Source organism: Pseudophryne corroboree, chromosome 12 (genome assembly GCF_028390025.1).
Source record: "Pseudophryne corroboree isolate aPseCor3 chromosome 12, aPseCor3.hap2, whole genome shotgun sequence".
Lineage (NCBI taxonomy): Eukaryota > Metazoa > Chordata > Amphibia > Anura > Myobatrachidae > Pseudophryne > Pseudophryne corroboree.
This window is the reverse complement of record NC_086455.1, coordinates 36693834-36712164: the sequence shown is the minus strand read 5'-3', so window position 1 is coordinate 36712164 and position 18331 is coordinate 36693834. Positions and strand designations below refer to the sequence as shown.

The following is an 18331-nucleotide window of genomic DNA, read 5'->3' as shown; positions in this document are numbered from 1 at the left end:
TTCTTGTTATCACAGTGCATTACCTTACACTTGTCTGTGTTGAAGCACATTCTCCATTTGGCTGCCCATGCTTCTAATTTAACTAAGTCGTTCTGAAGAGACTCGGCATCCTCCTCTGTATTTATAGCCTTACACAATTTGGTATCATCTGCAAAAATTGACACCATGCTCTCTAGACCTTCTGTTAGGTCGTTAATGAAAATATTGAACAATAGCGGTCCTAATACTGAGCCTTGCGGCACACCACTTAGCACTTCAGTCCAAGTTGAAAAAGATCCATTAACCACAACGCGCTGCTCCCTATTATCTAACCAGTTTTTGACCCAAGTGCATATTGTGCTTCCTAGCCCTGATTCTTGTAGCTTGTAGATAAGTCTCATGTGTGGTACAGTATCGAACGCTTTGGCAAAGTCTAAAAAGATTACATCCACATCTTTACCCTGATCTAGGTGTGCGCTTACTGTTTCATAAAAGCCAAGTAAGTTGGTTTGACAGGATCTGTCCTTCATAAACCCATGTTGATTCCTTTTAATGACCTTATTGACTTCAAGGAACTTCTGAATACTATCTCTTAGAATACCTTCCAATACTTTCCCCACTATAGATGTAAGACTAACTGGTCTATAATTAACTGGTTCAGCTTTACTTCCCTTTTTGAATATAGGCACTACTTCCGCTATACGCCAGTCTTTGGGAACCATACCTGATATAACTGAATCCTTAAAGATCAAAGATAGCGGTTTTGCCAGTTCAGAGTGAAGCTCCATTAGAACCCTTGGGTGAATAGTACCATCGGGCCCTGGTGATTTATTAATCTTTAAATGTTTTAATCGGTCACAGACTACTTCCTCGCTTAAATAAGTACCTATCAGTGGGATATTCTAATTATTGAGATTGTGTGTCAGTCCCTGAAATGGGTCCTCTCTAGTGAATACTGTTGAATAAAACTAATTTAGTGTGTCCGCTATGTCATTATCATTTTTGCTTAAGACTCCCAACTTGTCTTTTAAAGGGCCTACACTCTCCTTCTTTAATCTCTTGCTATTAATGTATTTAAAGAATTTTTTGGGATTCGCTTTGCTTTCCTTTGCTACTAGTTTTTCAGTTTCTACTTTAGCCGCTCTTATTTCCTTTTTGCTAATTTTGTTACATTCCTTATAGTGCTGAAATGACTCTGCTTCCCCGTCAGATTTGTATTTTTTAAATGCTCGCCTTTTCTTGCCCATAAGTTCCTTAATCTTTTTGTTAAGCCACATCGGTTTATGATTTTTATTCCTTTTTTTGCTACTCATAGGAATAAATTTGAGTGTATTTTTAGCTAGCAGGAATTTTAGTACCTCCCATTTCTCCGTAGTATTTTTTCCTAAAAACAAACCTTCCCATTCAATATCCCTGAAAAATACCCTCATCTTTTCAAAATTTGCTTTGCTAAAGTTTAGAGTCCTAGTTGAGCCAGTATAGGGCTGTTTATGGAAACTGATATTGAATGTGACCATATTGTGGTCGCTGTTTCCTATGGGTTCCCCTACTATAATACCTGATACCAAATCCCCATTGTTTGTTAATACCAGGTCTAAGATTGCATTGTACCTAGTTGGTTCCTCAATTAGTTGGACTAAGTAGTTATCATTAAGTGTGTTTAAAAACATATTTCCCCTAGCAGTATCACATGAATCGTTTTTCCAGTTTATCTCTGGATAGTTAAAATCTCCCATCACTACTATGTCTCCTACTCCTGCTGCTCTTTCAATTTGCTTTAGTAACAAATCCTCATCAGATGCGTTGATACCAGGCGGCCTATAGCATACACCCAATACTAACTTTTTTATTCCTTTTTCCCCGCATGCAATTTCTACCCATAATGTCTCGACAGTGTCTACAGTCCCCTCCTGAATATCTTCCCGTATATCAGGTTTTAAAAACGGCTTTACGTAAAGACACACCCCTCCACCCTTTTTATTTAGTCTGTCTCTCCTAAACAGTGTATAGCCCTCCAGATTGACTGTCCAATCATGAGATTCATCCCACCAAGTTTCAGTAATGCCTATAATATCATACTGTTTGCTTGCTGCAAGTATTTCTAGTTCACCCTTTTTACCAGTAATGCTTCTGGCGTTTACATTCATACAACTAAGATAAGTATTTTCCCTTGCGTTAGGGACATCTTTCACCTTATGTAGCAATGATGACCTGTAATAGTAATTGGTTAGTGCTTTGGTAAAATCCCTTTTAGTACCCATGTTAGTAACCTTAGCGCCTGCTCTTACCCTCCCCCATTTCGTTTACTACCGCCATCCCCACTATTCTCACTGCATGACCCGTAGTTTCTAGCTAAACCCTCCCCCCAGGCTCCTAGTTTAAAATCTCCTCCAACCTTCTAACCATCCTTCCCCCCAGCACCGCTGCCCCCTCCTCATTCAGGTGCAATCCGTCACGACAAAAGAGATGGCGCCTGACTGAGAAGTCCGCCCAGTGTTCCAGGAACACAAACCCCTCTTTCCTGCACCAATCCCTAAGCCACACATTTACCTCCCTAATCTCCCTCTGCCTCCCTGGACTAGCGCGTGGCACGGGTAATAATTCCGAGAATATTACCTTAGATGTCCTTGCCTTCAGTTTCTTTCCTAAGTCCCTATAGTCTTTCTTAAGGACATCCCACCTTCCGCTAACTTTGTCATTGGTGCCAACGTGCACCAAGACCGCCGGGTCTTTCCCAGCCCCTCCCAACAATCTATCTACCCGGTCCGCGATGTGCCGTACCCGAGCACCCGGGAGACAACAGACTGTACGGCGATCACGGTCCCGGTAGCAGATTGCCCTATCTGCCTTCCTGATGATAGAATCCCCTACCACCACCATCTGACTAGGTATATATATATATATATATATATATATTTTCTACAAGGAAAAAAATTGCGCCATTTGTGAGCAAATTAGCCTGATATTACCAACCGTTGGGACTTTAAAAACTCAGACAAGTATATATATATATATATATATATATATATAAACGTTTCATGAACTGCACACATCACTGAATTAAATCCGGGTGCTTGATCCACAGAATCTAATATCACAAATCCTCATAAACACATTCAGCTATGCTGAGTGAATAGAAGTGATCAGCACGACCAGTTACAAAAATTTATTCCACCAATAAAAGAGTTACCATCAAATGCTCAAACAGACGAGTCAAAAATATATATTAAGAGTAGCAGCGTTTACAAGCATGTTACCACTCCTGGAGACATTCCTCCAAAACCCCTGACAGCCGTTTCGGTGTCTGCGCACCTTTCTCAAAGGATGTATGAAAATAATGACAAAAAGAGCATTTATATAGAGAAAACCAGAATGTCACACCTGAGTTTGATGTGTAATCTCCACCCCTCCGTCACACCACGCTTTCCTGCCGCTCCCGCCATCGTTCCCCGTAGCGGTCCTGGCGCCTCCGAAATGACGTCAGCAACCGGAACCAACATACAGGGACAAACGGCATGGGAGCCGCTGAGGGTTCCCGGGTGCCGGAAGTGAATGACCGGAAGACAGAGTAACCATGACTCCCTGTATACAACAACGCTGTGGTTAAAAACAGTGAAAAAGGACCATTATAAAATAACGATCCATCCTGGAACAGACAGGGCCCCTGTTGCACAAGTCCTGTCCTAGAGGCAGAGGCCACGGGTCCTCTGTGAGCATTTCTTGCAGATCTGGATACCAAGTCCTTCTTGGCCAATCCGGAACAATGAGTATTGTTCTCACTCCTCTTTTCCTTATGATACTCAGCACCTTGGGTATGAGAGGAAGAGGAGGAAATACATAGACCGACGGGAACACCCACGGTGTCACCAGTGCTTCCACAGCTATCGCCTGAAAGTCTCTTGACCTGGCGCAATATCTCTGCAGCTTTTTGTTGAGGCGGGATGCCATCATGTCCACCTGTGGCAGTTCCCACCGACTTGCAATCAGCGTGAAGACTTCTTGATGAAGTCCCCACTCTCCCGGGTGGAGGTCGTGCCTGCTGAGGAAGTCTGCTTCCCAGTTGTCCACTCCCGGAATGAACACTGCTGACAGTGCGCTTACGTGATTCTCCACCCAGCGAAGAATTCTGGTGGCTTCTACCATCGCCACCCTGCTCCTTGTGCCGCCTTGGCGGTTTACATGAGCCACTGCGGTGATGTTGTCTGACTGAATCAGAACCGGTTGGTCGCGAAGCAGGGACTCCGCTTGACATAGGGCATTGTAAATGGCCCTTAGTTCCAGGATGTTGATGTGAAGGCAAGTCTCCTGACTTGACCACAGCCATTGGAAATTTCTTCCCTGTGTGACTGCCCCCCACCCTCGGAGGCTTGCATACGTGGTCACCAGGACCCAGTCCTGAATGCCGAATCTGCGTCCTTCGAGAAGGTGAGCACTCTGCAGCCACCACAGGAGAGACACCCTGGCCCTGGGGGATAGGGTGATTAACCGATGCATCTGAAGATGTGATCCGGACCACTTGTCCAGTAAGTCCCATTGGAAGGTCCTCGCATGGAACCTGCCGAAGGGAATGGCCTTGTATGATGCCACCATCCTTCCCAGGACTCGAGTGCAGTGATGCACTGACACCTGTTTTGGTTTTAATAGATTCCTGACCAGTGTCACGAGCTCCTGAGCTCTCTCTATCGGGAGATAAACCCTTTTCTGGTCTGTGTCTAGGATCATGCCTAGGAGAGGCAGATGAGCTGTAGGAACCAACTGCGACTTTGGAATATATAGAATCCAGCCGTGTTGCCGTTACACTTCCAGAGAAAGTGATACGCTGTTCAGCAACTGCTCTCTTGATCTCGCTTTTATGAGGAGATCATCCAAGTACGTGATAATAGTGACACCTTGCTTCCGCAGGCGCACCATCATTTCCGCCATTATCTTGGTGAATATTCTCGGGGCCGTTGAGAGACCAAACGGCAACGTCTGAAATTGGTAATGACAATCCCGTACCGCAATTCTGAGGTACGCCTGATGAGGTGGATAAATGGGGACATGAAGGTATGCATCCTTTATGTCCAGAGTCACCATAAAATCTCCCCCTTTCAGGCTTGCAATGACCGCTCTTAGCGATTCCATCTTGAACTTGAACCTTTTCAGGTATATGTTCAGGGATTTTAAATTCAATATGGGTCTGACCGAACCGTCTGGTTTCGGGACTACAACATGGTCGAATAATAACCCCCTCCTTGTCGAAGGAGGGGAACCTTGACCACCACCTGTTGAAGATACAATTTGTGAATTGCAGTTAACACTGTTTCCCTCTCGTGGGGGGAAGCCGGCAGGGCCGTCGGTGAGGGGGCATCTCCTCAAAGTCCAGCTTGTATCCCTGAGACACAATATCTATTGCCCAGGGATCTAACAGGAAGTGAACCCACTTGTGGCTGAACTTACGAAGGCGTGCCCCCACCGGGCCTAGCTCCGCCTGTGGAGCCCCAGCGACATGCGGTGGATTTTGTAGAGGCCGGGGAGGACTTCTGTTCCTGGGAACTAGCTGTGTTGTGCAGCTTCTTTCCTCTGCCCCCGCCTCTGGCAAGAAAGGAAGCACCTCGGACTTTCTTGTTTCTTTGTTCGAAAGGCTGCATTTGATAATGTCGTGCTTTCCTAGGCTGTGCAGGAATATAAGGCAAAATATCAGAATTACCAGCTATAGCTGTGGAGACCAGGTCCGAGAACCCTTCTCCACACAATCCTCAGCCTTCCATATGCCTCTTAAGTTGGCATCATCTGTCCATTGCATATTCTACAGGACACGTCAAGCAGAAATAGACATAGGACTCTAGGACCCAGTAGACTCATGTCTCTTTGGGCATGTTTTATATATATATCTCTTAAGACAGCATCCTTAATATATATATCTCTCTCTCTCTATATATATATATATATATATATATATCTCTCTATATATCTCTCTCTCTCTCTATATATATATATATATATATATATATATATACATACATACATACACACACATACTAGGGTCTCCATCTCTGCTGATAAGGTACCTGTCCACGCTGCCACAGCGCTATAAACCCATGCCGACACAATCGCCGGTCTGAGTAGTGTACCAGAATGTGCACGCTATCTGCAGGATCCCTGAGAATAGCTGTTACGTCAGGGCTACCTTTTGGGCAAACGTGACACCCTAGGGGAAGATTCCCATCGTATCCTGGCCCTAGTGGGGAAAGGATACTCCCTGAGAATTCTTTGTGGGAAACTGCAGTCTCTTGTCTGGAGATTCCCGCTCTTTTTCATCATGAGAGGAGGGAAATTTACCTCAGCTTTCTTCCCCTTAAACATGTGTACCCTTGTGTCAGGGACAGATGAGTCATCAGTGATATGCAAATCATCTTTTATTACAATAATCATATATTGAATACTTTTCTGCCATTTTGGCTGTAACTTTGCATTATCGTAGTCGACACTGGAGTCAGACTCCGTGTCGATATCAGTGTCTATTATTTTGGATAGTGATCATTGAGAGACTCTGAAGGTCTCTGCGACATAGGGACAGACATGGGTAGATTCCCTGTCTGTTCTCTAATCTTTTGTGCAATAAATTCACCTTAGCACTTAATTACACATATCCAAACAGGTGTCGGCGTTGTCGACGGAGACACCCTCTCACACACATATTTGCTCCATCTCCTCCTTAGGGGAGCCTTTTACCTCAGACATGTCGACACACCACACACTCAGGGAATGCTCATCTGAAGACAAATTCCCCCATAAGGCCCTTTGGAGAGACAGAGAGAGAGTATGCCAGCACACACCCCAGCGCTATTAACCCAGGAATAACACAGTAACTTAATGTTAACCCAGTAGCTGCTGTTTATATTGATTTTTGCACCTAATTATGTGCCCCCCCTCTCTTTTTACCCTCTTCTACCGTGTAACTGCAGGGGAGAGGCTGGGGAGCTTCCTCTCAGCTGTGCTGTGGAGAAAAAACATGGCGCTGGTGAGTGCTGAGGAAGAAGCCCCGCCCGCTCGACGGCGGGCTACTGTCCCGCTTTCATGTACAATTTTTGGCGGGGGCTCATACATATATACAGTGCCCAACTGTATATAAGCAAACTTTTGCCAAAGAGGTCTCTAATTGCTGCCCAGGGCGCCCCCCCCCCCTGCGCCCTGCACCCTTACAGTGACCGGAGTATGTGGGTGGGAGCAATGGCGCACAGCTGCAGTGCTGTGCGCTACCTCAGTGAAGACTGGAGTCTTCTGCCGCCTATTTCGAAGTCTTCTTGCTTCTTTCACCCGGCTTCTGTCTTCCGGCTCTGCGAGGGGGACAGCGGCGCGGCTCCGGGATCGGACGACGAGGGTGAGATCCTGTGTACGATCCCTCTGGAGCTAATGGTGTCCAGTAGCCTAAGAAGCAGGACCTATCTGCAGAGAGTAGGGCTGCTTCTCTCCCTTCAGTCCCACGATGCAGGGAGTCTGTTGCCAGCAGATATCTCTGAAAATAAAAAAACCTAACAAAATACTTTCTTATACAAGCTCAGGAGAGCTCACTAAACAGCACCCAGCTCATCCGGGCACAGATTCAAACTGAGGTCTGGAGGAGGGACATAGAGGGAGGAGCCAGAGCACACCAGAATCTAAATTCTTTCTTAAAGTGCCCATGTCTCCTGCGGAGCCCGTCTATCCCCATGGTCCTTACGGAGTACCCAGCATCCACTAGGACGTTAGAGAAAAGTCAATTACTAAGGGACCAATATCCAAGGTATATAAAAATATATACAGTTTATTACAACAACAGGAGCAAAACTTGATAATAAGTTAAAAATGAATCACATACGACATGAATTCATAGTACCACTTTTTGTTTAAAAAAGGGGGATACAGAGAAAAGGACCCCTTGAAGAAGTCTGTTGAGACAAAACACATTGGGCCAATCCCTTAGATGACCTCTGATTGAGATAAGATATATCTTTTATTTTACATGCTGCTCATTTAAAATATTTTATTCATTTTTTTATATACATATTTTTCTCTGTATCCCCGTTTTAAACAAAAAGTGGTACTATGAATTCATGTCGTATGTAAATCATTTTCAACTTATTATCAATTTTTGGTCCTGTTGTTGTAATAAACTGTATATAATTTTATATACGTCGGGTATCGGTCCCTTAGTAATTGACTTTTTACAACAGTGGTCACTTGTATCCCCATTCCCTTTTTTCTGCAATATATATATATATTATAGATTGTAAGCTTGCGAGCAGGGCCTTCCTACCTCTATGTCTGTCTGTTTTTACCCAGTTTTGTTCTATTACTGTTGTTCTAATTGTAAAGCGCAACGGAATATGCTGCGCTATATAAGAAACTGTTAATAAATAAATAAATAAACACATGACCTGTTATTGCATTGCAATATTGCAGGTTCTAACTATATGAAGCAAATAGGAACCAATATCTTTATCAGTAAGGTGTCTGCTTCTAGTGCAATAGGTCGTGGGTTCTATTCCTGGGTGTGATACTTGTAAAATGTGCATCTGTAATAAAGATGGTGTGAATTGTAAGGTACAGTGAGGAAGAGATAGTGACGGCTGTCAATTAATTGAATTGAATGGTGTCACTGAACACACGGAATGGGAGGAGAGGTGCCCCCCTACAGAGCAGGAGCCCGGCAGCAGCCGACTCCATTGCCTCCCACAGTTACGCCTCTGCCTCGGAGTGATTTTTCCATCATTTAGTTGAAAATTATTTGTATACATCAATTTATATGTGCCGCAAGCTCTTTATATACAGCGGAGAAAAGTCTTGCTACAACCACATTTTTGGATAAAATCTGCAGTATATACCGTATTGATTGAATACTTGTTGAAATGACAGAATGTATTTCAGCATAAATAGTTTTATCTTGAGATCTATGTCATCTAACATCAATAGAATCATGATCTGAATCATGCCTGAGGAAAAGTTTTTCATTTAATATTTACTATAGCAAAATACAATTTCACATTTAGGTAGTCTAGAAGGATTTACTAGTCACACTCACTGCCTCTCACAAGGGGAGGCATGCAATATGCCGGCTGTCGGGATCCCGGCGCTCAGCATACCGACGCCGGGATCCTGACAGTCGACATACCGAGAACTATTCTCCCTCTTGGGGTGTCCACGACACCCCCCTGGAGGGAGAATAAATAGCGTCCATGCCCGCAGCGTGGTGAGCGCAGAGAGCCTGCAAGGGGCTCTTTTGTGCTTGCCCCGCTGCCGGCAAGCCGGCGCTCGGGATCCCAGCGCCGGGAAAGCTGGGCGTCGGGATCCCAAGTGTCGGTATAACATAGTAGACCCCTCACAAGCCAGTTTCCAGCAGTCTTTACTGCTTCCCAAAGTTCCATGGAGATTAATTTTACAGTACATCTGTAATTTCCTTTTATATAAAAAATCCAGGTGTCCGCGACCTGCATCAAAATACCTGCTTCAAAACACAAGGACTGAGCAGGGAAAGTAACGTCACCTACAGGCATCCGGGGGCGTCTGGATCATACCCTCCAACATTTTACACATAAAAATCGGTACAAATCCGAAAAGGGGGCGTGGCCACACCCCTTTTCCTATACTTTCAATGGAAGTTTGGAGAGCCAAAAATCGGTACAGACTATAAAAAAAAGGTACTGCACCTGCCAAAAAGGTCCAGCTGGAGGGTGTGTTGGATGCGCACAGCGTCTATTCACCGCTGTTCTGCTAAGCAGAGCAGCAGTGACGGGAGCCTCCTAAATGCCCCCCCCCCCCCTACCACCGCGGGACACTGCGGCCCGCAGGTGGGACAGCGGGACAGTACCACGAAAATCGGGACAGCTGGGAGGTATGCGTATCTAGAGAGGAGGCGGCCCATGTGCAGGCTCCGTCAGATTCCCCTCCTCTCTAGCTGGTGGCAGCACTGTAACTCTGGGCACTAGAGTCCCTAGGGGACGCTATCGCTGTCCCAGAGTCTAGAGCGCATGCGCAGATCTCCGGGAAAATGGCGCGGTGGCATTTTCCCAGTGATTTTCCTACTGCGCATGCCCAAATCACCAGGAAAATGGCGCTGCGCCATTTTCCCAGTGATTTCTGCAGCGCTGCTGCTGCACAGCTGGACTCCGGAGGGTAAGTATTGCAAATAATGGGTGCAGGGTGTGCAGAGTGGGGGCGGGTAATGATTGGAGGGGCCCGGCGGGAGACCGAGTTCGCACCCGCCTTCTTACCTGTCAGGCTGCATCACTGCAGCATCTCTTTCCACTTCCCAACTCAGCTGGGTGCTGGGCTGCGGTAGGTCCAGGGAGGCGCACTCAGTGATCGCACCCCCTACAATACTTTTTTTTGTAAAAGGGGGTGTGGCCACACCTACATAATTAGGCCATGCCCCCTGCATCACTGGGGCCCAGGTAGGCTGGGTGTCTACAGCCCTGCACTTGTCCACTTCTCCTATCCTAAGAAGGTCTGATCACCCCCATAGTGGCACAAGATAATTGCAAATATGTTAATACTATGTGATTGGCAGCCGCGGGCATTGGGGGGTGGGGGGGGGGGGGGGCGCGTCGCCTAGTTTAATGCAGGTATGTCCAGACCATTCTTTGGGGGCACAAATAGCCGCTAGCAGAAAAACAAAATGTTGCTGGATTGCCTGCAAGCACAGACAGGTGCGCAGGTAGAGGTCGTCCTCAAATCGATGCATTTGCAATTAAATTGCGAATGCATGGCTGGGCAGCGCAACACACATGTTGTGCGGCCTTGCCCTGTGCTGAGTGGACCCCAGCATGCGACAAGACGGACGCAGATCTTGCTGCGGAAGCAAGATCTGCATCCATCTCTGAATAGCCCCCAGAATCCTATAGTCAACACTTATCTCTATACATCAGGAAGCAATGAATAGTCAAACATTCCAGCAAACTTGACGATAGAAATATTCCCATTGTCGCACTGCTGCTATCTTTGTAAGAATGAGGTACGGTACATGGTGACATTAATCATGGATTATATCAGAGGCTTCTGAACTAGCTTTATGTGCCTAGTAAATCATACAGTACGCCATTCAAGTGTTGGTACTTGGTCTTGTATTGTTTAAGGTAAAGAAGCAAAAATGTGCCAGCCATATCAACCCACACAATTAAGTCCTGTGGAAGCGTGTTCCCAGGCAACGTAATTGGTGACATTTAAAGATATGCAAATACAACAAGAAATCTTTTTATTTTGCACTTCCAGAAAGCAGATCAGCCGAGCCGCTTCTAAGACACATCTGCAACTGCTGAGAGTAATCTGCCAATCACTGCCAGGCGCTTGCAGGACTCCTCTGTCATTGGCATTGTTGTTTTTCTGCTGGGAAACATGCACACTGTACCATCACTCCCTCCTTGCACAATGACCACAGATACACGGATACACTTGCCTTGAGAAAATCATACTTTCTGTGTGTGTGTGTGTGTGTGTGTGTGTGTGTGTGTGTGTGTGTGTGTGTGTGTGTGTGTGGGGGGGGGGAGCAGAATAACTAGGATTCACAGTTAAAATTTGCTTATTCACTTTAATAAAAATGGTTGCAAGTTAAAATCCTTCTCATGACCACTTAACAGTATACATCCAACTGCATACATTCCAACTGTCCCGTTGGGAGGCTCCTGATCTATCGCTGCTCAGTTCAGAGCAGAGCTGAATAGATGCTGCGCGCATGCGCACAGCGTCTTTTCCAGTGAGGCAGAGGGACTGGGGGCGTGGCCAGCAGCTCACAGAGCACTGGCCACGCCCCCACTGTGACGAAAATTGGGGGCGTGGCGCACGAGTGCAAGACCATGCCCCTTTTCAGCAGGCCTCACCCCTTTTTCTGCGCCGCGCGAGAAGCCCCTCCTTGAGGGAATAGAATGTTGGGAGGTATGCAACTGTGCGGACTTGGGGCTATAATTTTGCATGGATAGTCAGGAAACTGCACATGAGCGGGCCAGCTCTGTGGATGTGCAGAACGGGTTCTATGAGCGCATCGCAGGATTGCGAACACCTCTTCCTGATTGACAGGCAGAGACATTCACAGGGAGAGGCGGGGGTGGCCGGCATTGCCGGAAAGGAGGGGCAGGGTGGCCACCATTAGGAGTGGCGAGGTCAAGGACTGCGTTGTGAGACACAATTTCCTTGGCCCCTGCAAGCCGCTCTGCGAAAGGTAGTCTGAGTAAGCTTACTCAGCCTGCTGTTGCAGACAAACATCGCGACGAACGGTTGAAATGTTCATCCCAGTATTGATATGGCAAATGTAGGAAGGAGGCTCTATGCTATACTGCGATATGCACCTCCTTCTGCATTTGCATTGCTAAGGATTGCATATGCAGCTTTGTAAATTTGAGGCCTTTGGTGCAGAATAGGAATGGACAGTGGAAACCTGCCATACAATGGTTGCTGGGCTTCCCATGTTAAATAATGCGAAGCGATTGCAAGGGGGGGTCGCATCAGAACCATACAATGGTAGAACCACAGATGGTTCAGTGTGCATATGCACAGAAGCAGTTGGACTTTAATGCTTGAGTTGTGCGGTCAATGGCATTTTTGGGTGTCCGCAGCTGAGTGCAAGCCAGGGCAGTAGAGAGCCTTGCTGGGCCCAGGTACTTTTCAGGGGGTGTGGCTGAAATATTGTATTTTCATTTTTAAGCGCCTCCATGGACACACTACAGCTCAGCACACAGCAGCATGCTGGGCTGTGGAGAAGAGCTGCAGCTGCCAGGTAAGGGGGATGGCGCCTGGGCCCTCCATCAGACCTGAGCCCGGGGAATTTGTACCCCCCCCCACCCCCTCTCTCTGCACCACTGGTGAAAGCAGTCAGCCATCAGATGGCATCGGAAATCATCATCTGATGGCTGGCATCAATCGGAAGCCCACTATTCAATAAAATAAGTATTTCCATTGGATCGGGAACAGTGATGTTTGGTAACCATCAGTTTCTGATGTCCATCCCTAAGGCCGAACAGTGCAGCCATCACGCGGTTGGTATTGTCACTCTACAATTTATGGTACTTGGTATTCCTATGACTTCTTGCTATGTACCCTAACCCTGGCTAGCTTTTGACTTACACCATGGATAGTACTCTACTGTGGGATATTTACCTGTCTGCAATGCAGACCTTCTGAATCTCTGACAGCAGCAGCAGAGGGAAGTTTTCCTTCCCCGCCGCTGCGAACACTGTGTATCTGACTGGTTGCATACTGTGCGACCAGTCAAATAAAACACTTGCGGGTATGGTCGCATCTGATGCGACCATGCCAGGCAAGTGGTTAAAATCCCTAAGCATTTTCAAAAGGTTTGAGATTCTTTTTAAAAGGATGAGTTCTTTTAAAAGCTGATCAGTAATTGGACTGACAGTTGACAACCATAAATTATGGATTCTGCAAGGCTTGTATGAGCTCAACTGGATAGCGTAAACTTTGCATTTTCTTCTAATATACTGGTTACAGCCTATTAAATTATACAATTCATAGTCAGAGCTGATAGTTAGCCATTGCTATGTAACCCTGAAAAATAATTAAGAAGTAAACTACCAGACAAAATAACAACATTTAATTTGTTAGTCTGCTATGTAAATGGTAACCTAAAACTGTGGGGTCAATTCAATTGTAGGAGATGCCAGCGAGTTAGTGCACATATGTTGCACTTATATAAGCTCCAAAATCGGGGTGATGTGGTATGGCATTTAAATGATGCAACGGCATCATGCACAATTGAGTAGACCCCTGTGTTGGAAAGAAAATATGAGACATTGGCACAGTTTTCACACATGTCCCCTGCTATGTCAAATAAAATTATGGTATTCTCAAATCTGAGAGATCGGGTTCACGTGAATGCGTACTTAGATATTTTCTGTAGATAGACAATGAATAGATGTTGTGCATGTCACAAATACGAAACCAGCGCTAGCTTTGAGCTTAATAATTTCATCTCCGCTTTAGAATGTAAGCTCTCACAAGCAGGGCCCTCTTCCCTCATGTACTTTTACCTCTCTTACATGGACTATCTTCTACTCCATACTCCAGAACCCTCCCTAAGCCCATAACCCTCAGTTCCTGCCATTCTGATGCTTATCTTAGTGTCATATACAGGGCCGGCAACAGAAATCTTGGGGCCCCATACACTGATAGCTCTGGGGCCTCCCCACTCCTCTCAGTCTATAAATATCCCTGTTACAGGTCTGTGCCCAGCGCTGGGAGGAGGCTGGGCGGGATCAGGCATGCTTCTCAGTGGCAAAAGACATGGAAGGGCCAGCGCAGCATCATAGTCATGATGTTGTGACAGCTGCATGCACCACTGGGAAGGGACCAAGTGAGGGGGCAGGGAGGATTGTGCGGCCAGACTCTTAATAAGCTAAATGGCAGCGGACAGGCAGTTAGTTTAAAAACTACTAATAGGAGCTGCAGTTTCTTTAATAGTGTCCCTGATCCCCGGCTGGGCCCCTCTGACCCTCGGGCACGGTACGGGTGTCCCCTTTGACCCCCCCCTTCACCAGCCACCACATACATTCCTTGATCTGACTGTACTGTAATGCATGCATGCATGCATGCATGCATGCATGACATGCCCAAACACAAAGCCCCAAACTCCAGGAAAGTGCACACTTACACATCTGCCGTTATCCAGACCAGTCTCCCCACAAGCTGCCAGCCTGCTCATTCTGTCTGCAGGTCTTGACGTCTCTTTAGTCACAGTCATGCTACTGCTCGGCCACTCCTCTATGTTAGATACCACAGCAGAGTCAGGGCGGGCCGGGAGGAGAGGAGGGGAGGACATAGCGTTGTGCATAGCGCGACATCATTGCACACGGGGACAGCTGTACGAGCGGACAGCTGACCTGGGGGCAGTGGGGGAGAGTTACCACAAGGGGACCGCTGTAATAGTAATGCTGGCATGCTGGATAATTACAGTATATACATCGCGGCTTTGTGCCGCCACGCCGATGCCCATTGTGTAGGTAATAGCTGCATCATGTTATTACCTACACCGCGGGCAGCCGGCATTGTGGTGTGATGCCATGATGTATATAATTACATCCATCCATGCAGCTTCCGCACTGTTGCAGGCGGACCTTGGGGCCCCTCACAATGCTGGGGCCCGGGACCGGTGTCCCCTTTGACCCCCCCCTGTCGCCGGGCCTGGTCATATACCCTGATGCAGCAATGTTTATAGAAGTAGTAGTTGACAAAATAAATGCAATTGTCAAAATACTGCAATAAAAATTACATTATTTTCTAAGTGCCAAAAGGAGTAATATATCCGCTATTATGCACCAGTAGAAATAAACAAATAAATGGGTGCAGATTTTAACACGGAGTTTCTTCATTTTGTGGAAAGTGGGTGTAGTAGGGTATGCCGGCGACCAGCATACCGGCGCCGTAATCCTGACAGCTGGGCGAGCGTACTAGCTACGCTCACCACGCTGCGGGCAAGATGGCGCGCTATGCGCGCCAAGCTATTTATTCTCCCTCCAGGGGGGTCGTGGACCCCCAAGAGGGAGAAAAAGTGTCGGTATGCCGGCTGACGGGATCCCGGCGCCGGTATACTGTGCGCCGGGATCCCGACAGCCGGCAAACTGAAGACCACCCGTGGAAAGTACATAAATACTAAAATAATACTTGCCTATTCTCCTGCAAATGTACCCACGGAAGAGTGGCCAGATCGCCCACATCCCACCCACTTCCTAGTGAAGCGGGCAGAATCGGGAGATTACCAGGGGAATCCCTATGCCATATGGAGGGGGAGGGGCTAAATGATGCAAATTTTGCCTTGGGCGGCGACACCACTAGCACAACCCTAGTAACAGCCCTGATAGCTTGGAATTCCATGCTTATGGTCTCACTCATAGCACAAATCAGCTCATGTGGTCTTGCACTGAGGACAGCTGAGGATATATTGTGCTGTGTTGTCCAATCTTTCTTTAAAAAAAATAATGCACTCTCTGGGAAACCGTAACCTCCCCCAGCTAGGCTGATGCAAAAAGCCTTTTTGCATACTGCAAATGACCATGTGCATCTCCAAGCAACAAGGGACAGCCCTGATAAGAAATCACCCTCTGTATCCCACAAGAAGAGTAGTGGGAGTGAGTGAGGTCCTGCGACTGGTCTGTTACCTTTTGCCCATTGACCGTGAAAGTCCCGTTCACAATACTCGCAGATAGTGGAAATATCAAAAACATCTTTGCCATCTTTTTTTTTCTGCCCAAAACTCATATTATAGGTATAAACTCCTATCGAACATATTATTGACTCATTAAAGGTCCATACACACTTGGCGACTTTGGCCTCAAAATCATTCATTTTGACCGTTTTGAACGATTTTGAGGTCAAAGTCTAGCAGTATGTATGGGCTAGCGGCAAACGACTGGGGATGATGCGCGCTCCCGCATCATCGCCAGCGAGGTGCTCCGTTGGCTGGTTTGACCAGCATGTTTGAAGATGATGGTTCCTTTTCCAGTCATCATCGCTCAGTGTGTACGGCCGCGAGCGATGATGGCTGGAAGAAGAATCATCATCTGCCCAGCGGACCCGCCCTGCTCTCGCCCGAAGTCCCACCTGCTCTGGCGCCGCAGTCCCGCCTGCTCCTTCCTGCTCAGCCTGCTCCCTCCAGCCCGTGACCGCACGGAGACGCAGCGGCACGGATCAGTAAAGTGAGTCTCTGGCGCTGCTTGAAGTTGTGACCCTGTGTTATATCCATACAGATGTTGTCAAAGTCTATTGAAATGAAAATCTCCTAGTGTGTATGGGCCATAAGTCTCCGTAATTAGAAGATCAGGCAATTACAGAGAGCTACATTTTCATATGTGTATTTCCAACATGTTCCATTATATGGTAAGGTAATGAAATTTGAAAACTATAATTCTTTTGAACAGGAATAAAAAACAAAACTTAATTGATGCACAGATGGATAGAAGAAAAAAATGACGCAGAGGAACATGATCTTCATACTTACTACTTTCCGCAAGTTCTCTTACAACATAGGGCTGTAATGATGGCTAAAAATACTAAATAATTTCCACTTACAGCTGCTGAACCTTGACAGCCTTCAATGCCGTCGTTGCTAAGGGAAGAAGTTGCTAAGGGAGGTGTTCATGCTGAGCTTATTCGTCTTGAAGAAGGGGTGTCCACACTGAGCAGGAGAGTGGTGCTGCAAAGAACATTTAGTTCAATATGTTATGTAACAATGACCCTGGAGGTTTATTCCTAAAATCAAGTCACAAGCTTCTATATGAAACATCACACTCAATCCAAATGTGTTTTTACATCTCTTCCCAGGTTCTCTCCCACCCGATTCACTGCAACAGTCTTCACCACCATGTATGTGTTGAGTCACCCCTTCTGGTGCATATATCCAATAAGTAATTAGTAGTTTGTTGTACAAACACATCTACATCATCTTCTTTTTTTTTTATTTGCAGAACTATTTAGTTCTTTCAGAACGGTCAATACGATGCAATGATTTATTAAACGCTTCGGCCAGCCATTCAGGGTCGGACTGGCCCACAGGGGAAACCACCGGTGGACCCCACTGCCTGTGGGCCCTCCTTCTCCTCTAGGGATCAGGTTCCAGACTCTATCCTAGTGCACTTGAATTATGCATTATACTTATGTTACATTATACTTCACAAGAATATGGTTTATTATATATATACCAAGGGGAACAGAACATGTATTCTGTAATGGTTAGCCAAACCTCTGTGGTGGCTGGCCACGCCCCAGTGGAGCCTGGCCACACCCTTAAGCATGGGCCCCTACAACAGCATCCCCCCCCCCCCCGGTGGGCCCTTCATGCCCCAGTCCGACACTGCAGCCATTATTTGTTCTCACCTTCTCCCCATGTACAGAATAGGGGTTTCCTTCCACCATTTTCTATATAGATCTACTGCATGGTCATTGTTCTCTACCCACCCTCATGGGTGACCTTGAAGGTTGAAATGAAGTCACTGTGAAATTTGCAATATCTGGGAAAGGTCCCCACTAGTTGAAGAGAAAAGCAAGTGAGGTTCAGTTCCAGGCACACAAATATGTACAGTGTAAGACTAGCCCTTAGGAGACACTACTTGGTACTAGCTAGCTACTGTAACTTGCGCATATTTTTGTGCAAAACAGGTTGACAAAGGACTATTTTTTTTATTCATTTTTATTTCATGTATGGTTGCGTCTACATTTACAGGCATGTGTTTGATGGATAGGTGCAATAAAATGTAATATATTCATATTAATAAGTTGCTGACGGCTGTAGGGTGTATGTGTGTCAACTACAATGTAGCTTGCATCCCACTTTGGAATAAAGTAATCCGAAATGGATTCTATTTTGGAATCTCCCAATAAAGGGAATATACTAATA

At 46.4% G+C, this 18331-nt stretch overlaps 1 protein-coding gene across 4 annotated transcripts in view; it reads right to left on the bottom strand.

Moving 5' to 3' along the window:
* The window catches only part of LOC134980479 (transmembrane protein 121), a 154042-nt gene that overhangs the window by 9711 nt on the left and 126000 nt on the right, over nt 1–18331 (bottom strand). For all 4 annotated transcript variants that reach the window (XR_010190409.1, XR_010190410.1, XM_063947322.1 and 1 more), the window contains 2 exons: nt 17812–17961; nt 17008–17131 (listed from right to left, as the gene is read on the bottom strand). The gene's annotated coding sequence lies outside the window, so the exon portion shown is untranslated. The remainder of the gene's footprint in view (nt 1–17007; nt 17132–17811; nt 17962–18331) is intronic.